This window comes from Nuphar pumila, chromosome 11 (assembly GCF_984573655.1).
Source record: "Nuphar pumila chromosome 11, dmNupPumi1.hap1.1, whole genome shotgun sequence".
NCBI lineage: Eukaryota > Viridiplantae > Streptophyta > Magnoliopsida > Nymphaeales > Nymphaeaceae > Nuphar > Nuphar pumila.
The window spans coordinates 89,123,389-89,141,882 of NC_143259.1; the positions used below are offsets into that span (position 1 = coordinate 89,123,389).

The 18,494-nt window shown below is 42.5% G+C and overlaps 1 pseudogene across 1 annotated transcript in view; it reads right to left on the reverse strand.

Moving 5' to 3' along the window:
• LOC149822470 (pheophorbide a oxygenase, chloroplastic-like) overlaps window positions 1-18,494 on the reverse strand; it is a 37,275-nt pseudogene that overhangs the window by 15,827 nt on the left and 2,954 nt on the right. Inside the window, exon 5 of the transcript XR_016425805.1 lies at window positions 575-734. The product of XR_016425805.1 is annotated as a pheophorbide a oxygenase, chloroplastic-like (transcript). The remainder of the gene's footprint in view (window positions 1-574; window positions 735-18,494) is intronic.

Consider the following 18,494-nt stretch of genomic DNA (forward strand, 5'->3'; position numbering starts at 1 on the left):
TTATTAATAAAATATTTATTTTTTATTTGTGTTTGCTGCCTATTGTGTTCTTGTATTTGCCCATAAGTGGCTTTTTTGTATTGTCTTAGTGGCTTTGTGTTTGTGCACTCTTTTTGTAAATGTATAAACCTTAGTGGGATTTGTATTGTGCACATCCTTTGTATTTGATTACAAATGTTTTCGGTTAACAACACTAAATGCTAAATTAGTAAATCTACTGATCAGTTCTGGGTTAATTTTCTAGGATGCATGCCAATAAAGAAGAAATATTGGTGAAATATAGATCTTTTTCCCCATTAAATCCAAATTCTGGAATATTACTGAATCTACAAAAGTAAGACTATTAACCAACTAGGCAGTATAAAAATGTAAAAAGAGCAAAGACAAGAAATTTCATCTCCAAGACCCAAACCAAAGAAATAAGCTTGGATTATGGTCAAGAAATTGAAGAACATTATGGTGGAAAACAAAAACATTTATTGAATGAAATAAAGTTTAATATCCACATAATAACATTAATCAATGAAAGCAGTATATCTGAAGAAAAAGAAACAAAAGAGAAATGGAATCCTACCTGCCACCATGCTGGTCCTGGCATTGCAGAGCGAAAGAAATTACGAGCACTACAGACGATGGATCGGGTCTTTCCAGCAGCCATAGGTATATTGAATGAACAAATCCAGATTTTCCATGTTTGGGGATCATAAAAAGGGAGTTGTGTATCTATTTCTACCCTGGAAAAACAGAGTAGAAATATTAATCAGAGCTATAAAGAGTTAAATTCAAAAACTGAAGGATCAAATTTTCTTCACAAATCATTGCATACAGTGTGCTGAATAAAATATATGCATATTTTTCTAGCTGAAGGACAGAAAGAAGAAAATAGACAATCAATCTCTGTCCTAAAAAAAAGAAAAAAAAAAGCAAAGACCACTAGGATACTAGAATGGATTGATCTTTACCTAGAATATGTCAAAGATATGGATAAGATAGGGTTTGGGAGATGGAAACGATATATTAATGTGTTAACAAGCATGAAGATATATATATATATATATATATATATATATATATATATATAGAGAGAGAGAGAGAGAGAGAGAGATTGCAAGGTTATTGCATGAACAAGCACAAAATACAGTAGAATGCAGTAGTAGCTGCAGCTAATGACAAAACTAGGCCCTTGTTTCTTCATCCTCATTATGAATAAAGTGACATCATCCTTGTTCCTCATTTGGGGCCAATATTCGCTTCACGAAATGTCAAGTTCTATTTAACCTCAACAAAAGGTTCACAAGAGTTCCATGAGCAATGGCCCAATATTTGGCTTCATCAGAACATGCAACAACAATTTTGTTTTATACATCTCCATGATAGAAGGTTCCCACCTATGATGCTAATAGCAGCAGCCCAATTAGCAAAAGTCAGCACTTCAATGACAATGGCCATAATTAGAAAAGAAGATACCCTTACCACGGGTCATCTTAAGATACCTCAATATTTGACATTAAAATGACGAAACATGATATAGATTTATTTAATGGCCAAATGAATAAGATTACCAAACAATCCTTAATACAGCCTCATATAGCCATAGAAGGATTGCTCATGACCATACTGTAGCAACTTGAATAAGGAGCACCCGAGCAGAGCCGAGGCAGACGAGACGAGACGAGAGGAGAGGAGAAGAGAGAGAGAGAGAGAGAGAGAGAGAGAGAGAGAGAGAGAGAGAGATCGGCTGAGAGAACTCGTTAATTTGATTAGGGCTAACCTCTATGTTTAAATAGAGAGAGGCCAATGTAAAAATTTACACACAAGTCCCTCATTAAACACTAAATATCAAATAACCTCTAGTTTAAGAAAACTTAACCTTAAAACCTCTTAATCTCAACACTCCCCCTCAAGCTGGAGCATAGATATCAATCATGCTCAGTTTGTCACAACATTTTGAGAAATTTGGTCTAGCAAGAGTCTTTGTAAACATATCTGCAACTTGGTCCTCCGACTTTAGATATTTGGTAGTGATAAGACCAGCTTGAATCATATCTCTTACATAGTGGCAATCAACCTCAATATGATTTGTTCTCTCATGAAAGACAGGATTGTTCGCTATATATGTGGCAGCCTTGTTATCACACATCATGGTCATAGGAGAGGAAACCTTCACCTGAAGATCATGAAGAACAGTACGAACCCACATTAATTAAGCAGCTGTTTGGGCCATAGCCCTATATTCTGATTCTGCACTCGACCTAGAAACCACATTTTGCTTCTTACTTCTCCATGAAATTAAGTTGTCCCCCAAAAACACACAGAATCCTGTGGTAGATTTTCTATCCACTACAGATCCTGCATAGTCAGCATCAGAGTAGGTCACTATCTCCAGAGTTCCACCTTTCCTGAATAATAACCCTTTTCCGGAGAAGATTTTAAATACTTTAGAATCATTATAGCTGCATTCCAGTGTACCTCAGTTGGTTTGTCCATAAATTGACTAACTTTGCTTACTGCTAAAGCAATATCTGGCCTGGTCACAGTTACATAAAGTAGCTTCCCTACTAGTGAGCGACAGCTTTTGCTATCAACCGGTTTTGACCCTTCTTTAAACAACTGAACTTTATGATCTATGGGAATATTTGTTGGTTTAGCTCCCAACATTTCAGTTTCCTTTAATAAGTCAAGACCATACTTCCGTTGAGACAAAACCATCCCTTCACGGCTCCTGGCAACTTCTATACCCAAAAAATATCTAAGTGAACCAAGGTCTTTTGTAACAAAGTGTTTTTGAAGATGAGCCTTTGTGGCTTCAATATCTTTCACATCATCTCCCGTAAGAATGATGTCATCCACATATACCACCATAACAACTATGCCTGAGTTAGTTTTCTTGATAAATAGTGTATGATCTGCCGCTGACCTATTAAAACCAAAGCGTGACATCACTTCAAACAACTTTTGAAACCATGCACACGGACTTTGTTTCAAGCCATAAATCGCCTTTCTCAATCTACACACCTTTTGACACTTCCCCTCAACCTCGAATCCTGGAGGTTGTTGCATGTAAACTGTCTCAGATAGATCCCCATATAGAAATGCATTTTTCACATCTAATTGACACAAGCTCCAACCATGATGAACAACTATTGAGAGAACAAGACGAATGGTTCCCATCCGTGCAACAGGAGAAAAGGTTTCAAAGAAATCAATACCATAAGTCTGAGTATACCCTTTTGCTACTAATCTGGCCTTGCACCTTTCAATAGAACCATCCGATTTGTACTTTATTGTATATATCCATTTGCATCCAACAATGTCAACATCCACTGGGGAATCAACGAGATCCCATGTATGCTGAGACAATAAAACATCCATTTCTTCTTGCATAGCCAGCTTCCACCGGTTATCTAGCTCTGCCTGTTGATAGTTCAGAGGAATAGTTTCAGCAGATAAGGCTGAAATAAAAGTTTTCATCTGATTTCCAATTCTGACATCAGAGACAAAATGAGATATGAGATATAAGGTACATTGTCGTGTCCCCTTTCGTAGAGTGATAGGCTTGTTATCATCATCATAAAGATTACTATTGTCAGTAGTACTTACCTCAGGAGAAGAAGAGGATGAAGGCACTTGAGGAGGTGGAGCTCTACGCACATATACCAATGGAGGATTATTAAATCGTGAAGAAGATGAAGTTTGGTTCGGTAATGAGGGCACATATTCCAAAGAAAAAGGAGGTATAGGTAATGGAAAAGACTCAGCTGGATCAACCTGCAGCGGGGAACCGGTACTAGAGTAATATGGAATGGATTCCAAGAAAGATACATCCACACCAATATCCCTTTTGATTTTTTGGATAACCTATAAATATGCATTTTGTAGCGTGAGCAACTAATTTATCACAGTCAGGGCCAAGTTTGTGTACAAAACAAACACATCCAAATATTTTTGGTGAGAAAGAGAAGAGTGGGGCATTAGGTTTTAGGATAGGTAATGGAATTTGATCACCCACAGAAGATGAAGGCATGCGGTTGACCAGATAACAAGCAGTGATAATCTCATCACCCCAATATAACGCAGGAACATTGGATTGAATCATAAGGGTCCGGGCCAGAGTTACCGGAAGCGCCTAGGCAAAAGGGGAAGCGCGCTTCCCCGAAGCGCGAAACGTCGCGCTTCCGAAGCGTGAGGGGAAGCGTCCCCCTTTTTTGGGAAGCGCGCTTCCCTTTTATGGGAAGCGCGCCCCCCTTTTATGGGAAACGCGCTTCCCATAAATGGGAAGCGCGCTTCCCCCACGCTTCCCCCACATTTCCCCCACGTTTCCCCCTCGCTTCCCCCTCACTTCCCCCATTTTTTTCATTTTTTTCGCTTCCCCTCGCTTCCGGTTCGCTTCCTAGGTCGTTTCCGAGACGGTTCAAAATTTTCTTCTAAGTGGTCCCACGCTTCCCCGCTTCCTAAAATTTTGAAAGTGCCTCGCTTCCCGCTCCCGCTTCCTCGACTGGTAACTCTGGTCCGGGCAACATCAAGCAGGTGTTTGTGTTTTCGCTCAGCCACCCCATTTTGTTGAGATGAATAGGCACAGGTAGTTTGGGGTTGAATGCCATGATCTTGGTAAAATTGTAAGAGAACTTTTGATTTAAACTCAAGAGCATTATCAATGCGAACAATCTTGACAACAGATTCAAACTGAGTTTTTATTTCAAGAATTAAGGATTTGATAATACTTGGAACTTTAGATCGTTCTTTTATTAAAAACACCCATGACAACTTAGAAAAATCATCAACAATAACAAGATAATATCGACACTGAGTCCTAGTAGGAATCTTACTAGGACCCAGAAGTTCAAAAACTTTATGACTAGACTGACTCTGACTCGAAGGGAACGAACTTCGATGATGCTTGCCCAACTGACATGATTCACACTGAAATGATGTAGTAGAAGGAATTTGAGGAAAGACATAACGAAGCTTTGACAATGAAGGATGACCAAGACGACGATGCCACTGAACAGGACTGGATGAGTGTTCCACTGCAGCATAAACATTACCCCTGGATGATGTAGGTAGTAGACTCCATTTTCTTCATAGCCTCCACCAATCTTCTTCCCCGTCAGCAAATCCTGAAAATGATAACCTATCTGATCAAATATCACTCTACAGTTTAGTTCTTTTGTAAGGCAACTAACAGAGAGTAAACTTTGAGGAAAGTTAGGAGCATAAAGAACATTTTTCAACTGTAAGGTGGAGGATATAGAAACATTTCCTTGACCAACAACTGGTGAGGAACTCCCATCGGCTAATGAGACTCCTCGATGAACAATAATATCCTTTAGATCTGAAAAGACAAGCGAATTTCCACACAAATATCTGGATGCACCATAGTCAATAATCCACTTACTATCATTCAGATGAAGTTGATTCCCTATTGAGTAGGCAACACCGACTACAGGAGAGGTGGAACTCAAAGGGTGAAGAGCTATCAGCTCATCATATTCTGCTCGACTGAGGGTGATACTGTCACTTGCAGAGGTATTATCATGTACATTTGTTGCCTCTAGTGTAGTAACATTTGCTTTTGGAGCACATGACTTTGATAAAGAAGAGGTTGGCCGACCATGCTTATCCCAACAACGATTTTCTAAATGTCCAGATTTTCCACAGAATGTACATTGAAGTTTGCCTCTGCCTCCCGTACCTCTCCCACGACCTCGTCCTCTGATATTCTGAATATTTCCATGCCCATAACCAGATGAGGCAGCTAGAGCAGATGATTGGGACACATGATGAGATTGTGGAAGAGAGATCGCAAGTCTACTCAGACGATTGTATGCATCAGCAAGAGTAGGTACATCTGATCCAGTCAACATTTGAACTTTTGCAAGAGAGAATTCTGAAGATAAACCTGTAAGAAACCGAGCAACCATAGTCTGTTCTTGATGATCCTTTTGCTTCGAACAACAAAGAGGCCTATGAGCATTGAGTCTTTCAAACGCATCTTTGACGGAGGCATAGTACTGGGCCAATGTCTGATCTCCCTACTGCAAATTATATATCTCCTGTTCGACTTGCAGGATATGACTCACATTAGTCTCTTGTGAGTACGTATCTCGAAGATTGTCCCACATTTGTTTGGTTGTATTATAGTAAATTAAGCCATCTGCAATATGGGGTTCGACACTATTCATGATCCATGACATAACGATGTCATTATCTTCGTCCCAAGTAACGTATTTTCCCACCTTTTCATTGGGTTCATCTTCTAACAAAATATGTTTTCTACGATGTCCAGATACCGACATCATAAAAGTTCTGGACCATCTGGCATAGTTAGTTTCATTCAACCTTACAGAAGAACCATACAATAAGGGATTTGCAAAAGCCTTATACTCCCCAATATGTTCAATTTTGGAATCACATTTCGAAGTTTCACCCATACTGAATATTTGATGCTATTGCAGCTGCCACAAAAAATCAGATTCACTCACTTGAACAACGTGTTTTATAATCACACGACAGTCAAGTCCACGACTACACAAAGTTTGCCACACCAGAAATAAAATTCACGACAGGCTACAATTGACACAGAAAGTAGCGTGTTTCACAATCACGCATCAGCCAATACCACGACCGCACCTGACTATTCAACCCACGTCAGATACAATTGGTAAAACAACTCAGAAATATAGATCTGAGAAAGCTAGAACAACGTCCAACATGACGACTTGTTCATGGTCAGATTTAAGCACCTGTACTTAACACATAAATCCCACGACAGTAGATAAAAGCTTCCCACAAAAAAACTTTCCATAAAGCAAGGAATCACGCCTGCTGCTTCCACGGCACACATGTTACAACTGCTAAAAAAAAATCACGAAAAACAGGAATCACGACTGCTGCTTCCACGACACAGAAATGACAAAAAAAACTGATTAACAGGCTGCTACTATTGCAGAGAAATCATGCCTGAGAAAAAAAAAAACTTTCCACGACACATAAAAGCACGCCTGCTCTTCCGTAACTCCCAGTCGCAATCGATCTGTAGATTTGATTACAGATCTGTATCATGACGTGAGTCAGACATCAGATCTGTGATCAAATCTATGCAATTAGAAAAAAGAAAACCCACACTTGTTTACGATTTGGTGTAGAACAATCACGTTTTCAGGCTCCCGAGATTCACGGCTCTGATACCATGTAGCAACTTGAATAAGGAGCACCCGAGCCGAGGCAGACGAGACGAGACGAGAGAGAGAGAGAGAGAGAGAGAGAGAGAGAGAGAGAGAGAGAGAGAGAACTCGTTAATTTGATTAGGGCTAATCTCTATGTTTAAATAGAGAGAGGCCAATGTAAAAATTTACACACAAGTCCCTCATTAAACACTAAATATCAAATAACCTCTAGTTTAAGAAAACTTAAACTTAAAACCTCTTAATCTCAACACATACCTCACCAAAATTATGTTTTCAGGAATTTCCCATACTACATAAATGTAGACTCTTTTATTCATAATTCATGGAAAAAGTTCAAGAAGTTTTAGTTCCATTTGTGTTGTATGTCAAAGCCTCGCTAACTGCACTCTTGAATGAAGCAAAAATCTCTACACATACAGACATTCTGGCAATACTAATCTTTTTGCTCCATAAGGCCTATTCTAGCGATAATAAGGCATGCATTGAATCAATAAAGGCACATAACCTGTATCTAAAAGTACAAATTTATATGCAATGGAAAAATGAGAGACTATATGCAACGTAAAACATAATACTGCTAAACATCTTGAAGGATTTCACCACCAAAATGGTAAATAAGGAGCTACAAATCTATATTTCTGGCAACACCTTTTTCTTCAGCCCATATTTTGGAATCTGGACACACTTCTTCAAGATGAAGGTATTACACAGCACCCTGCATCAACCAAGATGCAGCAGAACCTATGACTAGAAGTGTAACGCCCCAAATTTCAAACTTGCGAACCTTTTCAGAAAAACAAGCAAGAGACTAGAAATGTCTCTTTCCTTTAGAGTTGTTTATAAATCAGCAGAAGACTTCGTTTGTTAATGCAGAAGGCAAGCTGACAACTTTGGGCACGTTAACTAAAAGAACCAAAACTCACGAATTCGGATATCCAAAACTCCAGGATGCGAGCTAAGAGCAAGAAGAAGAAGTCTTGAAGCCATCTTGCAATCGCACCATCGCCCGTAGTGTACCTAATCATCACCTATACCCATAGAATGAGTTAGTTTCACGAAAAACTAGTAAGTGCACAATAGAGACTAAAAAAAATTGAATTAAGTACATTTAATTCAGTATGCTGAGCAGTTTGAAGCAGATATGCAGTTAAACAGGTAAGCAGTACAACAAGGTAAGCAATGCAAACGCGTAAGTAGCGCAAGCGAGTAAGCAGTGCAAATGCGTAAGTAGCGCAAGCGAGTAAGCAGGGCAAACGGATAAGTAGCGCAAGCGAGTAAGCAGTGCAAACGGGTAAGTAGTGCAAACGAGCAAGCAGTGCAACTGTCAAAACGCAGCATACGATTCAATTGATCGTAGGCTGTGAAGCACCACGCAAATAGCTTGTTCTCATTTCTAGAACGGGGTTCTCGCATCTAATCATCATCAAGTCATCGTTTGTCGCTCTTAGTATTTCTAACAAACGCTTTCTCCTGAACAACCATTATCTATTCCCATCTCTCAAGGCCTTCTGCGACAAACTGTCACCTGTTATGACCCACTTAAGGTGTCATACTTCTCAGAAAAACCCACCCTTCCATAGAAGGTCCAAGACACGATCACTATCTAAAATCGCTAACGATCTGATTGTCACATCTGAGTCCTGCATGTAATCATGCTAAAACAGAAAGCCAAACTATAGATTTGTAACTGGCTATCTCAAACAATCTCAGAAGATCATCACAGCTCACCATAATTTTTTATGGTAAGCAAAAACACAAGATCCACGTCGGATCGCTCAGTCCGGGAGATATACGACCCGACAGGGAATTACCGCCCTAAAGGGTATACCTGGTCTTGGACCATACACTTCCTCACAGGAATTCACCGTTTTTGCGGCTACCCGTTCGTGGACAGTGTACATCCTCACAGCAAAACCTTCGGGAAATCGGTTCCCAATAAATGCCATATCCAATAAAAATAATTGCGATACACACATCAACGTAAATGACCGCTCTCAGGGTCGATAGCCACTATTACAATCTACAAGATCAACGCCGAATTACCTGGTCTGAGAAATGTATAACCTCATAAGGAATTCCGCCCTAGATGGTATACCTGGTCTTGGACCATACACTTCCTCACAGGAGTTCACCATCTTCGCGGCTACCCGTTCGTGAACAGTGTACATCCTCACAGAGAATCTACCACTCTAGCCGGTTACCTGGTCTTGATCATACACGCCCTCGCAGATAATCCTTTGGAGATCAGGTCCTCAACGGATACGATACTCAGTGATACATGCATCAATACAATCGATTGCTTCGAACAATTGACCGCTCTTGGGGTCAGTAGCCACCAATATGGGCACAAGTATGAATATCATCAATATGTAGCGTATCACTGCACATGGTAAAACAAAACACACGATCACCCATTCCTCCAATAAGGCTCCATGAACCATAAACATATTATCGCATACTTCCAACATTTCTTGTCACGTGACATATCAATCACATCACACAGAAACATATAATAGTACTCATCGTGTTATTGCCACAAGGAACATTGCAATCCTTAAATAAGACCTCAAAGTATGCGTAAACGACACATGAGAACATGCAGATATGACAATCCAGTTGATTCTATAGGCAAAGAGTAACTAATTCTATCCGACAGCCAAACAAAAACAACCGAATAAGACAAACACTCATAACAATGCTTGTAAGACATAAAATTACCATCAAATGGCTTAGTCCATCAGTAAGTAATTAAATTAATCATAAGGCATAAACCATTGTATCGCAAGTCATTCATAAGTTATACACGATAAGCAATCACATGACAACAGTTATATCACAATATGTAAGCAACTTATAAGACAAGCGACCACATCAATCCTAGTTGCCATCAGTTCGTAGATTACGAGTTGTATGCAATCACCTCAATCATAAGAGATACAAGCCAATAAGTGCTACGTTACAACAAGCACCAAGCAGTTCGACCAAGGGGTAAAGCGATTCATATGCTAGTATATAGCAACTGGCATAATGCTATTATTATAAGTACTTAACTAGTATGAGAAGCTAGTTATTACTTAGCAAAGAACTGCGTAAGCAGTTTAACAACTAGAGTAACGCCTCGACAGGCGGGTACAGCTTCACGAGTAGCATACTGAACTACCGAGCAAGCAAGCAATCGACCAGTGTGAACAGACTTTATGTTTCGATATTACTGGCCTGCGGGTACGCACAGGCAAAACGTAGAAACAACTGGGACTAGTTCGGGCGTCTGTTATTCTATGTATTTTCAATAACCCGAATAACTAGTTGAGTCCGCTCCTAAAGGGCCGGCTTTAACCGAGAGAGGATTCCCCAAAAGAGACAGTACTACGGATGCATCCAACTTCTGCAGAAGTGTTGAGCAAACTATTGTAGCCCCTTTCCCCTTCACTCCAATGACTGGGGAGGCCAGATCATTGCCTGTAGGGTGTTTGTTAACAACTTGTCCAATAAAGTTTTGTACCGCTCTGTCCTCTCCCTTGACAGAACAACCAGAAGTGAATGGGTGCGTTAGGGGTTGCTTAACTAACGACCCATCCCATGCTATGGTCTTTAAACCACTCGAGCATCTTGCCTGTGAAGACGAATGTGATGCCATATAGGTGATTACAGCATTGTGCATTTAGCACTATTCGAGGTCGCACGACCGTCTCATCCGATCATCGCAGTACTAGACGTGTCGTGCACGACTACAAGTACTCTAGGATGAAGGGGGTATAGCTTCTCAATAGAAGCCTCAACATGAGTGTTTCACAAAGATGTAATGTCTATCAACTTTACTTTATCTTTTGAAACAGCAGTACCTTGTGCCAACATTATGCATGCGATTTTCTAGAATCACCTTCGCTATCGAGGTATCTACATGTCTCGCATGACTCGATACCGACCTCGATAGATGGGATACATGTTTCTCAACAGAACCCCTGCTAAGTAGTTCGCTCGAACCTCAACTCGTCTGCAGGACTGCATACTCGAAGAGTCAGGATCCTTGCAAGGTATCCCTCTCCTTAGACGAGGATGTATCGTTCGCTCTCGACTGAACTCTTGTCGCAAGAAGGGGAGTGATAAATGTCTCTTGCATCCTCCACGAGGATGCCTCAAACGCGTATACAATGAGCGAAAACCTGAGCGTCATCTGCAATAGCAAGACAGTAACAACACAAATGCAAAAGCAAGAGCCTAGGCGCAAAGCGCGACGGCAGAGTAAGACTGTAAGCAGGAGTGCAATGCAGAACCTTTGCGCGATGCGCAACGACAAAGTAAAAGACTGAAGCAGGAGTGCAACACAAAACCTTTGCGCGATACACGACGGCAAAATAAAGGTTGTAAGCAGGAGTGCAACGCAGAACGTTTGTGCGATGCACGACGACAAAGTAAAAGACTGTAAGCAGGAGTGCAACGCAAAACCTTTGCGCGATGCGCAACGGTAAAGTAAAAGACTGTAAGCAAGAGTGCAACGCAGAACCTTTGCGCGATGCACGACGACAAAGTAAAGGACTGTAAGCAGGAGTGCACTGCAGAATCTTTGCGCGATGCACGACGGCAAAGTAAAAGACTGTAAGCAGGAGTGCAACGCAGAACCTTTGCGCGATGCGTGACGGCAAAGTAAAGGACAAGGATCGTGAGACCGGGTCCTTGAGTTAAATGCGTACTCATATAAATATATATGATATATATATATATGCATATATATTTATTTAATTGTCCTTTTTAGTTAATTGAACTCAATTCAATTGTACAAGTCTTCTGTGCAATCTTCCCCTACCTTGGAGAGTTACGAGTTTGCTGGCGTCTGCGGATGTACACGATTAACGGCTCGGGTCACGATTCGTCGTAGTTGTAAATATACGATATTAACATGCAACCCAGACAAAAGCAAAAGTAAGGAGAAGACTCGACTTCTCCGATACATAGGGTTGGGGCCAACCGTCCCAATTGACTCGAAAAAAGGATGGGGCAGGGCCAAATGACCCTTGCCGCCAAAAGAGGGACGTAGTCAATGCGAGCTGATGACTCACGCTTACTAGGAATTCCTCATTGAAGACCAACGATTGCAATGATGTATCCCCATCACGATGTAGTTTTCGAAGATTACCCGGGTCTGTTGGCCAAGGGTATAGACTCGTGCACAAAGGGGAGGGGGCCATCGGCCCCTGCTGGCAAGCAAAAAGGGCAAGGGCCTTTGGCCCCTGCTGGAACAGAAAAAGGAGCAGGGGCCTTCGACCCCTGCTGGAACACTAAAAGGGGCAGGGGCCTTCGGCCCCTGCCGGAACATCAAAAAGGGGCATGGGCTGCCAGGAAAATGAGCAAAAAGAAAGAGGCGCAGGGGCCAACAGCCCCCCTGCGGCCTTTGCAAGCGGAGGTAGGGGCCAAAGGCCCTGGTCGACGTGCTAAGCAGGGAAACGAGATAGGGGCCTAAGGCCCCTGTCAGTTTCTCAGAGGAACAGGAAGCAGGGAGGAGGGGCTCGGCCCCTCCCCTGCCGTAGCAAAGAGCAGGGAGGGGTCCTACCCCTCCCCTGCTAAAAGGGGGCACAGGGAGGGCATTTAACCCCACCGAGAGACGAGAGGTGGAAGGAGGTTTCGAGAACCTCCCCCCTTCGTCGCTGCGTGCTTTTAAAAGCACGCAACCAACTTATCACCCGGGTCGGATCCAGGTCCGGATCCGGCCCAGATACAAACAATTTTTTTTTTTGGGTTATTACATCCTACCCTCCTTAAAAATAATTTCCTCCGCGAAATTTCTATCGCATTCATTGGTCAAAATACAAGTCAGGGTATTTTTCCCTAACATTTGACCATTCGTCAGCCGAATCTTTGTTCGAGTTCCTTGTCATCCTTTACCCAAGATCAAAATCTCAGGAAGCTCAAAAAAGAAGCCAAAAACATTTGTACTATTCATGCGTAACATGAGTAGTTTACAAAAAACCCAACAATGCTAGTACATAAGCGGAACACGTCAAACCACTTAGCTTAACAATGCTAAAAACATCTACAAAACAAGAAAAAATTGTATACTCACAACGCGATGCGGATGCTCAATGGTCAAGAATTCATACTTCCCTTAGCTCTGATACCAAGTTGTAACGCCCAAATTTCAAACTTGCGAACCTTTTCAGAAAAACAGGCAAGAGACTAGAAATGTCTCTTTCCTTCAGAGTTGTTTATGAAATCAGCGGAAGACTATTCGTTTATTAATAAACTTTGGGTACGTTCGCTAAAAGAACCAAAACTCACCAATTCAGATATCCCAAGGAAAATTCGTTACAAACCCAAAACGTCCAGGACGCGAGCTAAGAGCAAGAAGAAGAAGTCTTGAAGCCATCTTGCAATCGCGCCATCGCCCGTGGTGTACCTAATTATCACTTATACCCATAGAATGAGTTAGTTTCGCGAAAAACTAGTAGGTGCACAAGAGAGACTACAGGAAACTGAATTAAGTACATTTAATTCAGTATGCTGAGCAGTTTAAAGTAGATATGTAGTTAAACAGGTAAGCAGTGCAAACAGGTAAGTAGTGCAAGCGAGTAAGCAGTGCAAACGCGTAAGTAGCGCAAGCGAGTAAGCAGTGCAAATGCGTAAGTAGCGCAAGCGAGTAAGCAGTGCAAACGGGTAAGTAGCGCAAGCAACTAAGCAGTGCAAACGAGTAAGCAGTGCAACTGTCAAAACGCAACATACAATTCAATTGATCATAGGTTGTAAACCACCACGCAACTAGCTTGTTCTCATTTCTAGAATGGGGTTCCCGCATCTAATCATCATCAAGTCATCATTTATCGCTCTTACTACTTCTAACAAACGCTTTCTCCTGAACAACCCTTATCTATTCCCATCTCTCAAGGCCTTACGCGACAAACTGTCACCTGTTATGACCCACTTAAGGTGTCATACTTCTCAGAAAAACCCACCCTTCCATAGAAGGTCCAAGACACGATCACTATCTAAAATCGCTAACGATCTGATTCTCACATCTGAGTCCTGCATGTAATCATGCTAAAACAAAAAGCCAAACTATAGATTTGTAACTGGCTATCTCAAACAATCTCAGAAGATCATTACAGCTCACCATAACTTTTTATGGTAAGCAAAAACACAAGATTCACGTCGGATCGCTCGGTCCGGGAGATATACAACCTGACAGGGAATTACCGCCCTAAAGGGTATACCTGGTCTTGGACCATACACTTCCTCACAGGAATTCACCATTTTTGCGGCTACCCGTTCGTGGACAGTGTACATCCTCACAGCAAAACCTTTGGGAAATCGGTCCCCAACAAATGCCATATCCAATAAAAATAATTGCGATACACGCATCAACGCAAATGACCGCTCTTAGGGTCAATAGCCACTATTACAATCTACAAGATCAACGCCGAATTACCTGGCCTGAGAAATGTATAACCTCACAAGGAATTCCGCCCTAGATGGTATACCTGGTCTTGGACCATACACTTCCTCACAGGAGTTCACTGTCTTCGCGGCTACCCGTTCGTGAACAGTGTACATCCTCACAGAGAATCTACCACTCTAGCCGGTTACCTGGTCTTGATCATACACGCCCTCACAGATAATCCTTTGGAGATCAGGTCCTCAACGAATACCATACTCAGTGATACATGCATCAATACAATCAACTGCTCCGAACAATTGACCGCTCTTGGGGTCAGTAGCCACCAATATGGGCACAAGCATGAATATCAACAATATGTAGCGTATCACTACACATGGTAAAACAAAACACACGATCACCCATTCCTCCAATAAGGCTCCATGAACCATGAACATATTATCGCACACTTCCAACATTTATTATCACGTGGCATATCAATCACATCACACATAAACATATAATACTACGCATCGTGTTATTGCCATAAAGAACATTGCAATCCTTAAATAGGACCTCAAAGCATGCGTAAACGACACACGAGAACATGCAGATATGGCAATCCAGTTGATTCTATAAGCGAAGAGTAACTAATTCTATCCGACAGCCAAACAAAAACAACCGAATAAGACAAACACTCATAACAATGCTCGTAAGACATAAAATTACCATCAAATGGCTCAATCCATCAGCAAGTAATTAAATTAATCGTAAGACATAAACCATTGCATCGCAAGCCATTCATAAGCTATACACGATAAGCAATCACACGACAACAGTTATATCACAATATGTAAGCAGCTTATAAGACAAACGGCCACATCAATCCTAGTTGTCACCAGTTCATAGATTACGAGCTATATGCAATCACATTAATCATAAGAGATACAAGCCAACAAGTGTTACGTTACAACAAGCACCAAGCAGTTCGACCAAGGGGTAAAGCGAGTCACCTGCTAATATATAGCAACTAGCATAATGCTATTATTATAAGCACTTAACTAGTATCAGAAGCTAGTTATTACTTAACAAAGAACTACGTAAGCAGTTTAACAACTAGAGTAACGCCTCGACAGGCGGGTACAACTCAATGAGTAGCATACTGAACTACCGAGCAAGCAAGCAATCGACCAGTGTGAATAGACTTTATGTTTCGATATTACTAGCCTGTGGGTACGCGCAGCCAAAACGTAGAAAAAACTGAGACTAGTTCGGGCGTCTGTTATTCTATGTATTTTCAATAACCCGAATAGCTAGTTGAGTTCGCTCTTAAAAGGCCAGCTTTAGCCGAGAGAGGATTCCCCAAAGGAGGCAGTGCCACAGTTGCATCCAACTTCTGCAGAAGTGTTGAGCTAACTATTGTAGCCCCTTTTCCCTTAACTCCAAAGATTGGGGAGGTCGGATCATTGCCCGTGGAGTGGTTGTTAACAACCTGTCCATTAGAGTTTTGTACCACTTTGTTCTCTCTCTTGACAGAACAACCAGAAGCGAATGGGTGCGTTAGGCGTTGCTTAACTAACGACCCATCCTATGTTGTGGTCTTTAAACCACTCGAGCATCTTGCCTGTGAAGGCGAATGTGAGGCCATTTAGGTGATTACAACATTGTGCATTTAGCACTATTCGAGGTTGCACGACCGTCTCATCTTATCATCGCAGTACTAGACATGTCGTGCACGACTACAAGTACTCTAGGATGAAGGGGGTATAGCTCCTCAATAGAAGCCTCAACAGGAGTGTTTCAAAAAGATGTAATGTTTATCAATTTTACTTTATCTTTTGAAACAACAGTACCTTGTGACAACATTATGCATGCAATTTTCTAGAATCTCCTTCGCTATCAAGGTACCTACATGCCTCGCATGACTCGATACCGGCCTCGATAGACGGGATACAAGTTTCTCAACAGAACCCCTGCTAAGTAGTTCGCTCGAACCCCAACTCGTCTGCAGGACTGCATACTCGAAGAGTTATGATCCTTGCAAGGTATTCCTCTCCTTAGACGAGGATGTATCGCTCACTCCCGACTGAACTCTTGTCACAAGAGAGAGAGTGGTAGATGTCTTTTGCATCGTTCACGAGGATGCCTCAAACGCGTATGCAATGAACGAAAACCTGAGCATCATCTGCAATAGCAAGGCAGTAACAACACAAATGCAAAAGCAAGAGCCTAGGCGCAAAACGCGACGACAGAGTAAAGACTGTAAGCAGGAGTGCAACGCAGAACCTTTGCGCGATGCACGACGGCAAAGTAAAAGACTGTAAGCAGGAGTGCAATGCAAAACCTTTGCGCGATGCACGACGACAAAGTAAAGGTTGTAAGTAGGAGTGCAACGCAGAACCTTTGCACGATGCACGACGGCAAAGTAAAAGACTGTAAGCAGGAGTGCAACGCAGAACCTTTGCACGATGCGCGACGACAAAGTAAAGGACTGTAAGCAGGAGTGCAACGCAAAACCTTTGCGCGATGCACGACGGCAAAGTAAAGGACTGTAAGCAGGAGTGCACCACAGAATCTTTGCGCGATGCACGACGGCAAAGTAAAAGACTGTAAGCAGGAGTGCAACACAAAACCTTTGCGCAATGCACGACGACAAAGTAAAGGACAAGGATCGCGAGACCGCGTCCTTGAGTTAAATGCATACTCGTATAAATATATATGATATATATATATATGCATATATATTTATTTAATTGTCCTTTTTAATTAATTGAACTCAATTCAATTGTCCAAGTCTTCTGTGCAATCTTCCCCTACCTTGGAGAGTTACGAGCTTGCCGGCGTTTGCGGATGTACACGATTGATGGCACGGGTCGTGGAGCGTGAGTGAGATCCGCCGTAGCTGCAAATATGCGATATTAACATGCAACCTAGACAAAATCAAAAGCAAGGAGAAGACTCAACTTCTCTGATACATAAGGCTGGGGCCAACCGTCCCAATTGACTCGAAAAAAGGATAAGGCAGGGCCAAATGACCCTTGCCGCCAAAAGAAGGACGTAGTCAATGCGAGTTGATGACTCACGCTTACTAGGAATTCCTCATTGAAGACCAACGATTGCAATGATCTATCCCCATCACGATGTAGTTTCCGAAGATTACCCGGGTCTGTCGGCCAAGGGTATAGACTCGTGTACAAAAGGCAGGGGGCCATCGGCCCCTGCTGGCAAGCAAAAAGGGCAGGGGCCGATGGCCCCTGCCAGGAAAATGAGCAAAAGGAAAGAGGTGCAGGGGTCAACTGCCCCCCCTGCGGCCTTTGGAAGCGGAGGTAGGGGCCAAAGGCCCCCAGTCGGCGTGCTAAGCAGGGAAACGAGACAGGGGCCTAAGACCCCTATCAGTTTCTTAGAGGAACAGGAAGCAGGGAGAAAGGGCTCGGCCCCTCCCCTACCGTAGCAGAGAGCAGGAAGGGGTCGTGCCCCTCCCCTGCTAAAAGGGGGCACAGGGAGGGGATTTTACCCCTCTCGTGGCCACACAGAGAGATGAGGGAGAGAGAGAAGAGACGGGAGAAGAGGAGAGAAAAGGAGGCAGTGGCGTACCAGGGGGGTTTTCGGAGGAAGCTCGCCGGAAGGAAGGGGGTCGCCGATGTCGGTGGCGGCGGGCTGTCGGGGGTCGCTGGCGTCGGTGACTGTGGACGAGCGAGAGGGTAAGGGAGAGAGACCGAGAGACGAGAGGGGGAAGGAGGTTTCGAGAACCTCCCCCCTTCGTCGCTGCGTGCTTTTAAAAGCATGCAACCGACTTATCACCCGGGTCGGATCCAGGTCCGGATCCGGCCCGGATACAAACAAAATTTTTTTTTGGGTTATTACAAGAAGTACATTTTGTATCAAATGGAAAAATGAGAGACTATGTTTTCTCACTAGATAGAAAACAAACAGCAAGATTTCAG